At 59.0% G+C, this 17,021-nt stretch overlaps 1 protein-coding gene across 1 annotated transcript in view; it reads left to right on the forward strand.

The window, feature by feature from the left end:
* The window catches only part of TWIST2 (twist family bHLH transcription factor 2), a 39,849-nt gene extending 36,384 nt beyond the window's left edge, over positions 1-3,465 (forward strand). Inside the window, exon 2 of the mRNA XM_090269756.1 lies at positions 3,036-3,465. The gene's annotated coding sequence lies outside the window, so the exon portion shown is untranslated. The remainder of the gene's footprint in view (positions 1-3,035) is intronic.
* Positions 3,466-17,021: the final 13,556 nt, after the last annotated feature.

The raw sequence follows: 17,021 nt of genomic DNA on the forward strand, positions 1-17,021 counted from the left end.
GAAGTTGGTCCCCGTTCCCCAGGCTGTCTGCAGTGGCTCGGCGCGGTGGGTGGCCCTCCGTCCCCTGACGGGAATCGTTTGCTGTGTGATGGATGAGGTGAAGCCGATCCTGTCCCTCCAGCCAACCCTGGGGAGCTGTGTTCAAGGGGACAGAGGGCCCTGGCTGCAGGACAGTGCTCAGCAAAAGCCCAACAGGGAGGAGCCGTCCCCATGGGATGGGCAGGTGGCAGCCATCCGCTTCTCCAACACTGCCACCCATTCCTGTGCACCTCTACCTGGCACCTGCCCTCCGCCCCAGGGAGGGTCCCTGGAGGCCCAGGAGGGGAGGGGTCTCTGTTTTACGTGTCCTGAGAGGGAGGCAAGGAGAAGTCCCAGGTGGCAGCAAGAGCGGACGGGCAGGAGGCAGCCCCTTTGAGGGAACTGGGCAACCTCAGGGTCTCGTGGAGGCAAAGACTCAACTTCCCGTGCTGAGAGGGCCGTGAGTGGGCCGTGCCCATGACGCCTGCTCTGTGCTGCGGGCGACGGCCATGCCTCTTCGGGTACTTCCTGGTCGCCAGGTCCTCCCTTCCCATCCCTCCAGTGTCCACTGGCAAAGTCTCTGGGGTGTGTGTGTGTGCGCGCGCGCGCACCCGCGCATACGTGCGGCTGGATGAGAGGTCACTCCTGTGCTCCTGCCCCTCCTCCCTTACTCCCGCCCTGCTTTTCTTGACAGTCCAATGAAGCCCAAGGCACTTGGTCCCTTCCCTTCCTGGTCACAGAGTCTCACCTGCCTTTTCTTTTAAAAAGTTGTCACTGTCCACACCATGTCCCAGTTGCTTATCTACATGTTTCTTCTCCGTTGTACTCCTCTGACTTGTGTCTGAGCTTTTTAAACAGTCAGTGACATTCCTGGCTCACAACGCACATGATCAGTGCTCAGTCTGTGTTGGAGGGATGGTTGGATGGGTGGGTGGGTGGATGGATGGACAGATGGATGGACGAGTGGGTGGATGGATGGATGGACGGACAGATGGATGGTGGATGGTGGATGGGTGGGAGGAAGACAAGGAGGGAGGGAGGGAAGGAGGTTGGAAGATGGATGGAGGGCTGGGTGGCTGGGTGGCTGGGTGAGTAGGTGGACAGATGGAAAGCCTCATATCAAACTTCCTTCCTGCAAGCCCACCCCCGCCTCACTTTCTGGAGACGTCCCATTGACATTGTACGCCACGGGGATGTAGAATCCAGTGAGACCCCGCAGCCTGGGGTGCGGGGGGGGGGGGCAGAAGAACGGCTCCAGCCCCGTCCAGCCGCCCCACCTGCGGGCAGCTGCAGACACACACAGGCGCGTGGTTTCAGGTGGCTTCCCGCTGTGGGAGGCGGCCTGGGCCCCAGATGGTTTACATCTGCGGCTGGGAACGCCGTCCGCGTCAGCAGACACCGCTGGGGTCAGGGTGACACCGAGGGGGCTGGGCCCCAGGGCTCTCGGTCAAGGAGACAAATAAATCTGCCGCGGGCCTCTGACCGGGCCCTGGGCGTGCGGAGCAGATCCCGGAACCCACCGCTGCTCGGGGCCAGCTGGCCCCGTCGTTGCCGGCTTCCCTGGACGAGCCTGCGTTGCGCCCGAGGGTGGGAGCCGCTCATAGATCAGAAACCGTGGTCACGCCTCCCACCGAGGAAGGGTTCCATTTAGCCTCCTCCAGGCCCCCATTAATTATCTAATTACAACCACATTCTCCCGGACAGCAGCCTTGACTGTCTGCCCAGGGCCACTTAGAAACGCTGCGCAGTCGGAGCACTCTGAACTGCAAAAGAGGACGTGCGTGTGGTGTGTTCCTGTGCGCACCAGTCTTAGGGAAATGGGTCTTAATTCAGCAAAGGTTCTCGAGTCCCCTGAAGAGCCACGTGTCAGTGTGGGGCTCGGGATTCCTGCCCCTGCGTCTGCCTGTAGCACCGGTCACACGCTCACACTGACACACGCCCAGACACATGCACTGACACGCTCACATGGACACACAACCAGACTGACACGCACGGACACGCTCACTCTGACACACACCTAGACTGACACACACTGACACACCCACACGGACATGCTGACATGCTCACTGACACCCACACTGACACTGACATGCTCACACTGACACGCCGGCACATTCACACTGACATGCACTGTCACGCTCACTCTGACACACACCCAGACTGACACACACTAACCCGCCCACACGGACATGCTGACACGCTCACACTGACACTCCGGCACATTCACACTGACACGCACTGACACGCTCACACTGACACGCCGGCACATTCACACTGACACGCACTGACACACCCACACAGACATGCTGACATGCTCACACTGACACGCCGGCACATTCACACTGACACGCACTGACACACCCACACAGACATGCTGACATGCTCACACTGACACGCCGGCACATTCACACGGACATGCACTGACACGCTCACACGGACACACACCCAGACTGACACGCACTGACACACCCACACGGACATGCTGACATGCTCACACTGACACGCCGGCACATTCACACTGATACGCACTGACACGCTCACACGGACACAATGACACACTCATACCCCGGGGCCACGGGAGCCTGGGGCACAGGCCCGGTTGGCAGGACCCTGATGACCTCAGGTGTCCTGGGGACAAGGAGGTCATGCATTGGGGCTGGATGCACCCGGGCCGGCCTGGGCCGCAGCCATCTTGTCTCTCTGGGTCCTTGCCTCCGCCCCCCACTGGCTGGCTCACCATACAGCGGCACCGTTGGCATTGGGGGCCCGCAGGTGGCGCCTTTAGTGGGTGCAGGAGGCAAGGTGGGGGGGGGGAGGTGCCTGGCCTGGACCCCGGGTTGAGGGCAGCGGCCGTCAGCTGCCGGGGGCCCCGATGGGAGGCCGCCTGTCCCGTTTCTGCTGAGGGGGATGGGAGGAGGTGCCCACCCCGTCTGGTCCAGGCCCCTCGATGGGAGGCCGGGAGCCCCCAGGACACCAAGGGGGGCGGCCAAGTCTCATGCCCCCTCCTTGTCTTCCAGACTCTCCCGTGGGGCTGAGGGGCACAAGGAACAGGGATGCGTCCATGTCCGTGACTTCTGAACCCTGAACAGCCTCAAGGAGGCCCCCGATCTTCTCCGCAGTGAGACCCCAAGATGAGGGACCAGCAGAGGACGGATGGAGACCCGGCCCGGCACCCGCCTCTCCGAGGGACGGTCCCCACTGAGGGAGCAGCACTCGTGGCCCTTCTTGCTGGTGATGTGCTCACTGTCATCTTCACCACTGTTTGGATTTTTCTTCTGGGTTTTATTTGGGGGGAGGGGGTTTTTTTTTTCTGAAAACCTCTAGATTCAGGAACACATTTACAAGAATTTGGATTTTGGATTTGTATTTCCCTCTAAATGCCTTTTTTAATGTATATTTTTTTAATAAAAGAGATGCATTCCTGTATCTTCTGTTTAAACTGGACCAAGGCTCTCAGAAAAGACCCCACCCCACCCGCCCCCACCCCTGCATGCTCGTTTCAGGTAAGCCTGGGATTCCGTTCTGCCCCCTCTGCTCCTGCGCTTTCTCCGCGACTCGCTCAGTTAACCGTTCTTCGTATCTCCTGTGTCAGTGCGTATGTTGCTCATTTGTTCTATTTATTGAGATATTTTTAACGAGCTCCGTGACTGCAATGTGGCTCTGTATGCTGCCCCCCCACCCCCAGGAACAATAAAGACCGAGCAGCCCTGGGCTTCCGTCTGTTCTCTCCTCAATTCTGCAGCTCGGGACACGACCTGAGACAGTCGGAACAGGCCCCAGAATGACTGTGGCGTCACTTGGAAAGGGACAAGAGAGGATGTGAGGCATTTTATGCCATACATAATCAGAGAGCTTTCTGGAAACTTCCATCTCTGCTGGGCCAGGCCTGGGAAAGTGGGTGAGGTTGACCTCAGCCCCTCCCACATGCCCACCTTCTCAGCTACTCCTCTACACCCACTACTCCCCCCCACTCCAGCTACTCCCCCACCTCCAGCTACTCCCCGGTCCCTCACTACCTCACCTGCTCCTGGCCTTTTCCTGTTCCTCAGATCAGACTCGCCCCTCCTGTGCCCGACCTCTGCCTTCCAGGGTCAGCATTACCCCATGCCAGCTCCACAAAGCCTCCCTGACTGCCTCAGCCTGGCTGAGACTCCTGACTCCCCAGACATGAAATTCAGGCCACCCCTTCCCCCTTCTCCAGACAGGTCACTGTCTGTCCAGCATGTGTCCACATGTGGCTGTCCAGCCCCCAGCGCCTGCACACAGCATGTGAGGTCACAGGTGTGACCGGGATGGAGCCCTGGCCAGGAAACCCAGCAGGGCCACCGTCCAGCAGGGGCTGAGAAGGAGCTTGTGGCCGGGGTCTGCTCCAGGTGGTCTGGGGATGGGGCAGACATGTCTCCACAAGGGGTGGGAGTCCCACGTCCACCTGCTAGTGCGGTGTGGTGGCCCCCAGGAGGAGGGCTTCCAGCATCCGTCACCAGGGAAGAAGCAAAAGCCAGCACCGGCCCCACCCCACAGGCTGCTGCGGACACGCCGTCCCCCAGCCCAGCCTCAGCAGGCGGGAGAGGCCCCACCGCGCAGCTCCTCGGCTCAGCCTCCGCGCCGACCTGAACCCGTCAGGGGCCGGGACCAGCTCGGGAGCTCCTCGTGGGGCTCCTGTCCCTGGAGTTCGGCAGCTGCCGGCAGAGCGCCTGTGCGCAGGGGCTTCAGCATCGGCATCCGTGCGCCTGCTGCGTCCCGACATTTGGGTCTGTGCCCAGCGCCACTGTGCAGCCCCGTCACCCGCCGGGAAAGACGCAGGTGGGAGCCGGCGAATGAGAGGCAGACGGAGCCCTGAGCAGGGAGCTCCGGAGGGCCCTTCCCAAGGGGCTCCCTGATCTGCGGCGCAGTGGGCGTGCTGACCCGGAGCGGGTGACCTCTCTGAGCTTCCCGCGGGGCCCAGTGGCCGAGACCAAGGGCGGCCGTGCCTGCTCCCGAGAGCACGCTCATCCAGTGCTGGTCACAGGGTGGAGAGCAGGACCAGTAAGACGGCGGGGAGCGGCCTCTGGCGTGTGGGGCGCGGCGGTCTCACCGTGGTCTGGAGCCTGCCTCAGTTACACCTGGGGAGAGGGGTGCTCCTCCCTTCTGGGTCCTTTCCATAAATGTTGTGGCGCCCCCGATGGCAAGAGCGGACTGTCCCCCAGGAGCCCATCTGTGGGTGGCCCCGCTCTGCAGACACGGCTGTTCTGGTCACGTGGGCAGGTGTCTCAGGTGTGTCCCCTTGCCAGACGTGCAGTTTCCCTCGTGAACCGCAGAGTCTGGGCTGACCCGAGTGGCTCCGCTTTGCTTCACAGACTTTATTCTGGCTTGTTGGTCCTGCTCTCCACGCAGAGGAGGGAGCAGCCAGGGGCTTGGCCTCAGCAGGGGCCTGCGATGCCACTGGCCCCGCTCTGGCCTTTCCTTTGGGTGCTGCACGCCCAGCCGCAGGCAGCGGGGGCCTCGGTCCTGCTTGTGCTGGAAGTCTTTCTCCTCTGTGGCCGTTCCGCGGCCGTCATTTCACGGGTCGGCCCCCGCTCCTGGCACACACAGGGCCGTCTCTGTCAAGAACTTCGCTCGGGGCCTCGGTTTCCTCGGCTGTGAAGTGGGGATGAACCCGCCTACCGTTCAGAGGGCTTCGGGACAGTAAACAAGGTGATCTATGCAAAAGCGTTCCGTACACAGTCCCACGACTGGGCCACGTGGGAGCTGTGTGCACGCAGGACAGAGAGCGCACGGGACACGCCCCGCCTGCACTCCCCGGAGGCGTGGTTGGGCATCAGGTGACCTCCCGGAAAGAACCCGTGAGATGCCACTGATCCGCGGCCACTGTGCTGAGTGCTGGGTGGGTCTGGTTGGTTGGTTGGTTTTTAGCCACGTGACTGATTGAAGGGCACAGAGACCATGCGGGGGACCCATGCCTGTCCCTTCACGTGAGCCCATTCCCACCCATTCATAAAGAAATTTGTGGACAAAGGGGAAAAAATTGGGACAGCTGTGACAACATAATCAATAAAATACACTTTTAAAAATTTGTGAAAAATGCCGCTTCACACGCACCCGGCTCCCAAGTGACCTTGGCTTCTGTTTCAGGACAGCGAGCTGTTGTGAGCAGCAGCTTAGCTAAGCCCGTGTGCTAGGTCCCCAAACAGGCTACTGGCGAAGTGTCAGCTGGGGACACGCAGGGCCAGCAGGGACCCTGAGACACCCCTGCCCTTCCTCCCCTTTCCTCTCCCCCCCCACTTCCCGGTGCCCCTCCCCCACAGTCGGGAGCAGCCCAGCAACCCTGCGGAACGCCACCGAAATAGAAATTACCGTATTTTTCGCGCTATAAGACGCACCTGACCATGAGACGCAGCTAGGTTTAGAGGAGGAAAACAAGAGAAAAGTATTCTGAACCAAATGGTGCACTAAAATATCTAGTAAGATATAACAATAATATTCCATCCATGTAAGCCAACAGCAGTCAACAGCAGTATTGAGAACCATCATCACTGTCACTAACGAATGAGGACAGACTTTAAGGTTCAAGGACTCTTCTAGTTTTCTGGGAACCCCAAGAACTCATCATCGCTAGTGTCAGGACTTATGGGGGCCTTTACTAACAGGCATTGAGGGAGTGAAGAGATATCGCTGGTTGTAACAGCCACTGAGAATATCACTATCCTAGTTACAGGTGCTGGCGGATGACCACCAGTGCCCGTTCCGGCTAGTGACCCCCCTTAATCCCCTCAGGGCCTGTGTTACTACTAGAACAGTGACCCCACCATACCTCCCTTTATATACTACAAGCTTCAGCATTCATGGCTGCTCACCCAGTCACTGCTGGCCTCCTCTCACAGAAACCTGGGGTGCACTGGGAACAGTGTGGAGGTAGACGAGACAGCTGTAGCATCTAATGGAGCCAGTAGCCAGCTGAGAACATGTTACTTCAGCTCCTCCCACCTGCCTCTCATGATTGGCAGAGCTTAAGGCACAGTGATTGGTGATCGGAGGCGGGTCTACTGACACAGACCCCGCCCACTGTCTAAGGCAATGGGCCCTTGGCGCTGTGCCGCGTGCCCGTTATTAGCCTCAGCTGACTCGACAGGTCAGTGGTTGCAGCTGGGAGCATCAGGTGGCTCTGCACTCTCCCAGGTCCCGGGTCATGGGCAGAGGCAGACACCCTGAGACTCAGCAGGAAAGGGGGACACGTAAGCGTCCCCAGGGGTTTCACGTGCACCCACTCTTACTCTTCTAACAGCTGTCGCCACCGCTGACAGGTCAGGTGATACACATCATGGTCTGTGACGCAATATTCGCCCCATAAGAAGCACAGACATTCCCCCCCACTTTTGGGGGAGAGAAAATGCGTCTTATGGAGCAAAAAATACGGTAGGTCGTTTGCTGACAATTGCCACACTGGTGGGACTTTCAGAGGGTAAAAAGGAACCTTGTTCGGTGTATTGGCATCCAAATAGGAACCAGGACGCCCAGGAAAACAGCTGTTGCCAGGGGTCGGGTTCTGGAGACGCGGGTGCGCCTGGGGGACCCTCGCGCCCGCCCTGCTGGGCCGTTCTGCTCCCGTTGCTGCGAGAAGGGAGAGCAAAGAGCCAGCGTCCTGATCTGACCACAGGCCGCCCCGCAGCCCAGCAGCACAAACAGCCCGTTTGTCTCCGGTCCCTCTCTGTGAGGACGCACTCGTGGCGCCCGGGTGGGACCGGCCGTCCTCCCGGAGAATGTCCATGGGGTCACTCAAGCGCAAGTCGCCTGGGAGGCTGCGGAGGGTGCCCCTGTGTTTGCTGTGGCTCGCGGGGGCCGGACCAGCGCTTTCCGGTGCTGCAGGACTGGAAGGAACCGCAGGTGCACGTCGGGAGCAAGGCCAGCCTCCTCCGGCTCCTGGACTCTAATGTCCCACGCGTGTCCCACAGCTCGGGACGGAGCGCTGACAGGCGAAGGCCCTGAAACCTGTGTTCGGGGTCCTCCTGCTCTGGGGGTGACGCCCACTGTGACAGCAGGTCCCCGACGAGGTGGGCACCTTGAGCCAAAGCCTCGACTATGTGTCTGTCCTGAACCTCACGGCCTCCCGGGCTCCGATGGGACGAAGGCCGTCAGCCTTCCAGTGGGGGGGGTCCCGGGGTCACATGGTCCCTCAGCACCGGCCGAGGGTCTGTTCCCGATCATGGTTGGTTTGTTTTGTAACAGAGTTTCCACAAAGCACGATATTGCTTTTCCTTTAGTTTTCGTTCACTGGTTGCTTCTCTAGTTTTGTTCGGACTTTGAAAGCACGTTGTGCTGGTGCCAAGATTAACAAAACCTGGCTCTTTATGAGGCTGGGAATCAACTCAACAGTTCACAGATTTAAAAAAAACAAAAGGCAAAACTAATCAAATTGGAAAAAGTTGCACATTCTGTCCGTCAATGGTCTTGCTGACCCCGCAGCCCGGTCCCTCCCACGGCTCATTTGGAGAGTTGCAGGAATTAATAAAAACCAAAGCGAGAGCTCCCCGCCTTCGTTTGTATGTCCTTCGCGTTACAGGGCCTCCCTGCCCACCGCCGCGTCTCTGTGCGGCCGCCCCCGCCCCACCCCACTGCCCACCCCACCGGGGCTGGGTGTGTGCCGCCGGGGGCCCGTGGCCTGGGCGACCGGGTCCGAGATGAGCTGGGCCCAGCCTCGGCCTCTAGGGAGCTGGGAAACGTGGAGACTGATCTCCCGGGGGTGAGAGGTGGTGCCAGAAGGACGCACATCTGTGGTCCCGCAGGGGCGAGGTGGGGTGCTGTAGGCCCTGGACAAGGGGAGACACGGAGCAGAACGGCCGGTCAAGAAGCCCTGCAGGGACACGGAGAGGGCCACACAGGATCAGCTGTACCTACGTGTGCTGGTAATGAACGTGCGAGCACCGAAATTAAAAGGGAAATGCCATCTGTAATTGCCACCATCCCCAAACTGGAATTGTTAGGTATAAATTTAACAACACACACAGGACTTGTGTGCTGGAAACTACCCCATGCCGAGGAAAGGAATCAGGGTGTCTAAATGCTGCCCCGCACCGCCCCGCGACAGGGACGCGCTCAGAGGAACGTGTCCCTTGTGCGAACATCACGGGACCCCCCCATGGTGCAGCCCACCACACATCTAGGCGGCATGGCACAGCGTGTTGCTTAGCAGTGGGAGGAAATAACCTCTCTGCCCTTCTGGGTTTGGGGCCGAGACATCCCTGTGAAAAATGACAGATTCGCAGGAGGAAAAGAAGCAAGTTTGACGTACATGCCGCCCGTGTGTCTGAGAAAGACCCTGGGAAACGGAGGCACTCGACGGAATGGCACCTGCGGCGATGGCTCGGGAAGGCGTCACAGACGGGGCGTCAGTTACGGGAGGTGAGCGGGGGTCATGCTATTGGGTCAGGGCAAGTCCTAGATTCTGCGCGGGTACGGGTTTGGGGAGAAGACCCTGCCCCTCTTTCTGGTACAGGGAGGGGGACACCCTTACAAGCAACTTCCATTACAAACGTGCCTTTTGCCAAGGGAAGCTCTCCTTGGTTTTCAGAGCTTCTCCCATGTCTACAGTTTCTTAAAAATAACGGGCCTAAAATACCCCTCATGCCGGACATAGAGATTTGGGGGTGACAAGCCTTTTCCCCTGCAGCTCCCATACAGCATGTTTCCGTCCTGAACACTGTGGTCAATGCACACTATGGCATTTACGTTGTGTGTTGTGCTATGACAGTATGACGCCTGGGATGTCCCCAGGCAACAGGGATTTCTCAGCTCTGTTATTATCTTACGGGACGGCCGTCGTAGCTGCTTGCCGCCGACTGCCGTGTTCTTATGCAGACAGGAGACATCCCACGTTCACGGAGTGGGAGGCTCCATAGAGTAGGGACGCCAGTTCTCCCCCAGACTGATACACAGGCTACACACAACTGCTATCAAAGCCCCAGCAAGGGCTTTGGAGATGTAGACAAACGGTCCCAACATGTATGTGGGAAGGCAACGCAACCAACAGCTAAAACCATCTGCGAAAGAAGAGCCTGGCAGGGAGCTGCCCACCCAGTTTCCCCGCTGGTGATCAGGCTGAGTGATGCCGGCAAAGTGCCAGGCACATATCAATGGAACAGAAACCGACCTGCACGCTGAGGCCCAGTGAGTTTTCGATAAACGTGCAAAGGCAAAGTGAGGGAGGAAGGTGGGTCCCTGGTCCCAAAGGTGCTGGAGCAACTGAAGACCAAAAGGCAAAATGTGACCCCTCAGCGCAGGGTCCGGCTTACGAAACAGTGACTCAGACCGGACCGCGGGCTGCAGTGGGAAACCTGCAACTCCACACTCTCAGAAAAAGAGACATTTTCAGGGAGCGCTAAGCAGAGCGTCTCAGGGTTGCCAACAAAAACGCATTTTGCAGGAGGAAACTCTGACCTTCAGCAAAAGTGACTACCGTTTGCTCTGAAAGACTAAGTTACCTCCTGGGAGAAAATATGTGCCAATCGGGTGTATGACAAAGGAGAAGCGCCTGGGACACAGGGGGGACGCTCAGAACTCAATAGGAAACGTATCAAGCAATTCAATTCGCAAACAGCCAAAACGGGCCGCAGCCTGCGTCCTCAGCCCCAGCAGGTCCCCGGGGGGCACTGACTCAGCAGCCAGGGCAGCCCCCCAGCTTTCACACAGGAGTGTCACGGTGCAGCCCACGGCGTACACGTGACTCTGGTGCCGGGCGGCGAATGGAGGAGACGGAGGGAGTGAATACTGGGAGGAAAGACGGGCAGTCGTACAGTGACCTGGAGAGCGGCCCCGGCTGCGCACAGGCCCCAAGGACCTGCCCCGTCTGTGGAGTCTCCCTAAGAAGACAGGCTCCCTGTGACCTTGAATTTCTACCCAAAATGGCCCTGACGGTCATCAAGGGCTGGTGCTGAGAAGGAGCCAGTCTGTGACGGACGAGTGCTGAGGGCGGGGCATGTGCTCTGGCCGCAGCCCAGCAAGACCCCGCCTGCTGCCCCAGGCCAGCTCCCGCCGCTGGGGGGCCTCCATGGACCGAAGCCCCGGCCCCGGGGTCTGTGCTGCTCAGGTTGGGTGACCTGTGGGAGCCCAGCCCGGCTCTGCCACCCTGAGCCCCCAAGACAGGCTTTGGAGCTCGGCTCATGGCTGTCGTCACCAAAGGCCACCAGGAGCACTAGTCACCGGGAAGACGGTGACGCCCGGGCTGCAGATGACAGCCGGTGACAACGTGGCCGACAGACGGGGCTTTGTGACGAGGGTGGGTCCCCCGCAGAGCAGGGCAAGCGCAGGAACTACTTGGTGCCCCTCACTAACGGGTCCCTCCTGGGGCCGGAGCTGCTCCCTCCCAGCCACGTTTGGGGGACACGTTCATGGCTTCTCCTCTGAAAGGCGATCCGTGTAGGGGGCGCTGGGTTAGCGGCGCCCCTGCTGTCGTTCTCCAGGGAACGTGCTCTGCCACCCGAGGTTAGTGCGAGACCCGCGTTTTATGGGTGGGAAAGAGGCAGGAGGGGGGTCCTACCCTCCTGAGGGGGGGCAGGTCTCCGGACCCTCCTTCCTGCCTCGCCCTCGGGTGCCACCACCAGGCAGCCGGTCCCTTTCTGCTTCATCGTCCCTGTAATGTGGTCTGTCCCCAACCCCGGGAAACCCTGGAGGGCACCTCACCAGGCCCCCTTAAAGCAGAAGCTCGTTCCTGCTGGTTCCTGGGGGCGGGGTCGCCCCCCAACACTGGCGTCAGTGTGTTCCCACCCGCTACGTGAACCATGTCCCCTGGGGAAAGGGACCCCACCTGTCATCTTGATACAAATAAGTAAAACAGACGCGTTCACAAACAGGAACGTTGCTGCAGGCGGTTGAATAGCAGCGGCCCCCAAATTCATATCCACCCAGAAACTGAGAATGTGCCCTGAGCTGGACGTACTTAAGGCAACGAACTTGAGATGAGGTTGCCCTGGATGTAGATTGGGCCCGAAAGCCAACGGACAGTATCCTTCGAAGCAGAGGAGAGACACAGAGAACAGGGAGAGGCCAGTGAAGACGCAGGCAGACGTGGGTGCCACAGAATAGGGAGCACGCGCGGCCACCGGGCTCTGGAAGAGACGGAAGGTCCTGTCCTAGAGCCTTCCGTGGGGGTGGGGGGTGGGGGGATTGTCCCTGAAACTCCTTCCTTTCAGACTTCTGACTTCTGACTTCCGAAACGACGGGAGAAGAAATTTCTGTTGTTTTAAGCCAGCGGTTCATGGTCAGTGTGCCACGGCAGCCCCAGGACACTGGTGTGTCTGTCCTTGCACGCACGCCCGGCGAGCCACCAGACCCGGTGTCTGCTGAGACATTGGCCCCATGGGGTCCTCTTCCCAGGTGTGGTTAACCTCACTGGCCGGTCCCGGCTTCTCCCCGTACTCAGTGACGGTCACAGAACTGCCTCCCAATGGAGTGACAATTTCCTATGTCAGGAAAGACACAGGAAAGTGACCGTGATCGTGAAAGTCCTGAGTGTACCCTTCAGTGTCGACTAAACGTGCACAGGGTGAACTCTCGGGCCCCAGACCCTCACCCAGGCCGTGCCCAGCAGGTGCCCTCTGCAGAGCCGCGGCCCAGGAGGGGTCGGGCCCTGAGGCTCTGCCCCTCTAGGCAGGAGGAGCTGGGAAGACCCTCCGTTCTGACGCAGGCCACAGCACCCTCCGATGACGGCACCCGTGGCTTGGTGGCAACTTCCCGGCTCTCCCACGGCCCTGCCCCCACACCCTCCCACCGACCCCGGCAGCCTGGGGCGCATTCGCCGGGACCTGGCTTCCTTCCATTTCTGTGTGGCTCCTAAACGCTCTCGGGGAAATGTAAGACCTTGGAAGTTTGCTCTGCGGTTGTGACAGCGGTTTCATGACACTCCCCAGGCGTCATCCCCTTGGGGCCGCGGTGTGTCCCTCCGAACGCGGTGAGCGTCGTCCGGCTCCCTGTGGGTGCGGCGAGGATCTGGACGCGCGCGTTTCTGACCGGCCGGAGCCTCTCCGGAGAAGCCGTCTGCGGGGCGAAGGGCAGCGCAGCACAGCACGCAGGCGGGACCCGCCCCCGCCCTCCGCACCAGCCTGACTCACTGCTCCCCTCCCCTCTCAGGTCAGCCCCGCGGCTGAGGCCGGGCCTGGCGGCCGCCTCTCCCAACCCCTTTCCTGTCGTAAAGGACGTTCCTGTTTAGTACAAACCGGCTGCTTTTGCTCCAGCTGACTGCGATGTTCAAAGGGTGCAATAAAAAAGTGCCATCCTTAAATAAAATCAAAACGCAGATCAGCCTTAACGTCCCACCAGGGAGAAGGCACTGAGCTCTTTCTAGAACATTATCTCCTCCTGGAGCCCCCAAGGACCCTGTCCAGGTCGGGGTGGGGGCATTATTGGGGAGCACTGTCTGGGAGAGCTGCTGTCAGGGCCTGGGTTAATTGGCCCCAGGCAGTGAGGGCCACTAGCTGTCCTCACAGACGTGCCTGAGCCCAGAGCATCAGCATCGCCCCCCCCCCGGGTCCTGCCTCCCTTTGGCCTGAGCCCCCCTGCCCGAATACAGAGGACACCCCCCTTGGGCATTTTGGCCCTTGGGCCCACTCTTCCCTGAGACATGGAGTGGTCTTGGAACAGCAGGGCTCCCAGGACGCAAACTCACCCACCCACTGGCCTGCTGATCTTGGAGGCCGGAGCCAGAGGCCGAAAGGGCTTCTGAACAGAGTAGCTCCCCACTTTGGACAAGTTCATTAACCTCTCAGACCCTCAGTTTCCAAACTCTGTGACGTGGGTGAAGCCCAGGGTTAACCCGGCAGAGGGCCTTCCCGTGCTTCCCGTTAGAAAAGGGAGGGACACCCCCCAGAGCGCACCGGACGCTGCGTGGACGGCGTGGCGTAAGAGCGGCCCCCACGCGGGCTCACGGCGTCCCGTCGCTCCAGGACCACCGCTGAAGCGCTGTCCTTCCTGCCGCTGGCTTCTCACGGGCTCTCTGTTGCAAATCCAGGGGCCATAGCTGCTTGGGTCTGCCCTGTACCTCCGTGGGGCGGTCCTCACGCCGATGCCCCAGCCCGGCCCGCGGTGGGAAGCAGGTGGTGTGCATCCGACCACTTCGTTCATTTTACTTTTCTTCAGATGTTGTTGGCAATTGTAGGTCCTTTGTAACCAGCCTCCCCGGCCCGAATCAGCTGCCAGGATGTTATGGAGATTTATTAACTCATCGTCTGAGGGGACGAGGCCCCCTGAACAGGGTCGAGTCCTCTGAGGAATGAACATGGTGCAGCATTCGGTACATAGATCTCCTGTCATTTCTGCATGTTTTGTGCTTTTGGTGCACAGATGTCGCACACTTTTGTCAAACTTATGCTGAAGTATTTCTTATTTTGATGCCAGTGTAAATAATACTTGTTAAAGCGTCCGTTTCCCTGTGACTCTCATTCGTGTGTGGAAATACAACCGGATTTGGACTGCTGATCTGAGGCTCTGCCTCCCTGACCGGCGTCTGCCAGAATGACCTCCCAAGTTCCCATACAGATGGTCTGTCATCTGTGCGTTGGGACGGCTCTTCCTCCCTCACCTGTGTGGGGGCCGCTGCCTTTTGTCACCTGGTTGCCTGGCGTGACAGAAGCGTGAGAACAGGCCTCCCTGCCTTGGTCCTAGTCTCAGAGAGAAAGTGTTTCATTTTCTGACCGTAAGTCACGTTAGCCGTCGATTTTCGGGTAGCTGTAGTTTACTGAGTTGAAGAGCTCATGGCTAGTCCTCATTTTCAGGGAGATGGATTTAAATAGCATCACAAACTGACCCTGGGTTTTGCCGGATGCTCTCTCTGCATCTCCTGATCTGTGACTTGTGGCTTTCTGGCCACCCTCCAGGGACTGCTCGCCTCTGCTCTGACACCGTTCTCCCCCTCCCCCCAGACCTGGGCCGAGTGGTCTGCGCGATGGGGGGCAATTGTCGGACCCGAGGCTGGACTTGGGGAAGGGTCCCAGTCTCCCCGTGGGCAGGCTCCTGCCAGGGAAACCTCAACAGGAAGAACGTGTCCCCATCGAGGGCCCAGGCTCAGGGGCTGGGTGACAGAGGGCGACTGGCACGGGCAGGAATAGGGGCTGCCCTGGAGAAGGGGCCCCTCCCCCAGAGCAGCAGGCTGAGGGTCTGGTGCGTCTTCCAGGAGCCCAGCTGGGACCCGAAGCTCAGAGCCTGCCCCTCATCAAGGACAGCGCCGCCCAGACCGAGAGGACTAGTTCGGGACGCGCCTCCGTTCTCAGGGGCTGCTTTCCTTCGTCACAAACCGAAGCGGCGTGCTCAGCCACCCAGGGTGGGAAAGCGTCCAGGCCCCCCTGCAAGGGGGCCCCGACACGGGCTCCTGCGAAGGGCGGGCGCGGATGGAAACATGCCCAGTTCCCTCGCGTGTGGTGGCAGGAATGACGACTTCTGTCTGTGTCCTGACCTTGCCACGTCCACCCCTCAATCAGGATCAGCCCGCGCGCTGGCCGAGGAGGAGCGGGCGAAGCGGACAGCGTGCACCGCGAGGTCCGGACCCTGAAAGCGGCTGTATTTACGCAAAAGTGTCCAGCCCGCGCCGTGGGCTGGAGGAGGAAACACAGCCCGAGCAGCTAAGGGCGTGGAAGTGAGACAGGCTGAGTCCTTTCAACGTGACTGGGACGCTTCCGGGGGGGCAGGCTGTGGAGGTGCCGGGGCAGGCCTCCTGACCAAGGGTGCTGGCTCCCCGCTCCCCATTCCTCTGACCTGCTATGGCCAACGGGGTGTGGGCACCACGGCCCCGCAAGCGCCCCCCAGCGCCCCGGTCCTGTGTCCTCTGCCGAGCAGATGGGTGCCCTGGGAAGGGACTCCTTTCGCCTGCGTCCGGGACTGTGAGACATGTGGCACCGGGACCCGGCCAGGTGACACGCAGCAGCCACGGCGTCCTGCGAGTGTTGGTGACAGGCGCCACTTAGCAAAAGCTGACCGCTGCAGCACTGGGGATGCCCGTGGACAACATTCATGGGATTTTTTTAGATGGGGGGTTTATTCCATAATGAGAGAGTTAAAACCTATTTTTCATAGCATATGATTACATACTTATTCTGACTTGCATTAACCTTCATCTTATCCATCTTAGAAAACAGTTAAAATTTTCTATCTTATGTTTATAAAAAGATAAAAGAATGTTCCAGCTGTTAGACTAATTTTTGGCAACATATGTTCTTCCTTTATTAAATGCATAGAAAAAAAATGAGCAGGACCTGTAATAAAATGTTGCTTTTAAGCTTAATAATTATCAATCTTTATAACATTAATATAACGTTGATCGTTAGAAACTAGTATTAACTGCAATGTTACTTTAATCCAGAAGAAAGTATTTTACCACTTAGAGCTTCATAGTCATTGGAAATGAATTTTAAATGTCATTATATGTCAGTACCACTGTTTCTGGTAGGCATGACAGGGGAAAATAATAATAGAGGGACGGCTGAGAGACCTCCCCGCTCGAAAGCTGCTACATGAAGGGGCGCGCTGGTGGGGGACATGGGATGGGACCGGCCACGGAGGACAAAGGGAACATGCGGCCGGTGCGGCCCGTAGGGCCCACCTGTGCTTCCCACGTGGAGGTTCCACGCTGCATTCATTACCGTATCTACATTCTAATGGACACACCCAAAAGCGTGGCCCCAGGCTGGCCGTTGCGTCTATCTGCATAATACAGGGGGACCTCGGTCCACTCAGTCCCTTCACAAGGCTGTTCGAGAAGCGAACTGTTTGAAAACCGAATCACGCAGGTGGCCGATCACGCAGGTGTCCTCCCCGTGAAAGGGCTGTCGGGTCGAGATCCGAAGGTTTGTTCAACAACCGAGAGTTTTTTTTCCGTGAACAACTTGGTCGAGAACCGAGGTTTGACTGTGTCCTGGAAATGAAAGACTTTGCCACTTTTTAACACAGGATTGAAGTCTTTAGATGTAAACTTCAAATGTCTGCCAAGTACATAGTTTTTCCAAATTCTGTAGGGGAAAGGTTGCGGGACCGTGGATCCAAAGCCT

The sequence above is a fragment of the Furipterus horrens genome, unplaced genomic scaffold (genome assembly GCF_987537825.1).
Source record: "Furipterus horrens unplaced genomic scaffold, mFurHor1.1.pri manual_scaffold_1, whole genome shotgun sequence".
Taxonomy (NCBI): domain Eukaryota; kingdom Metazoa; phylum Chordata; class Mammalia; order Chiroptera; family Furipteridae; genus Furipterus; species Furipterus horrens.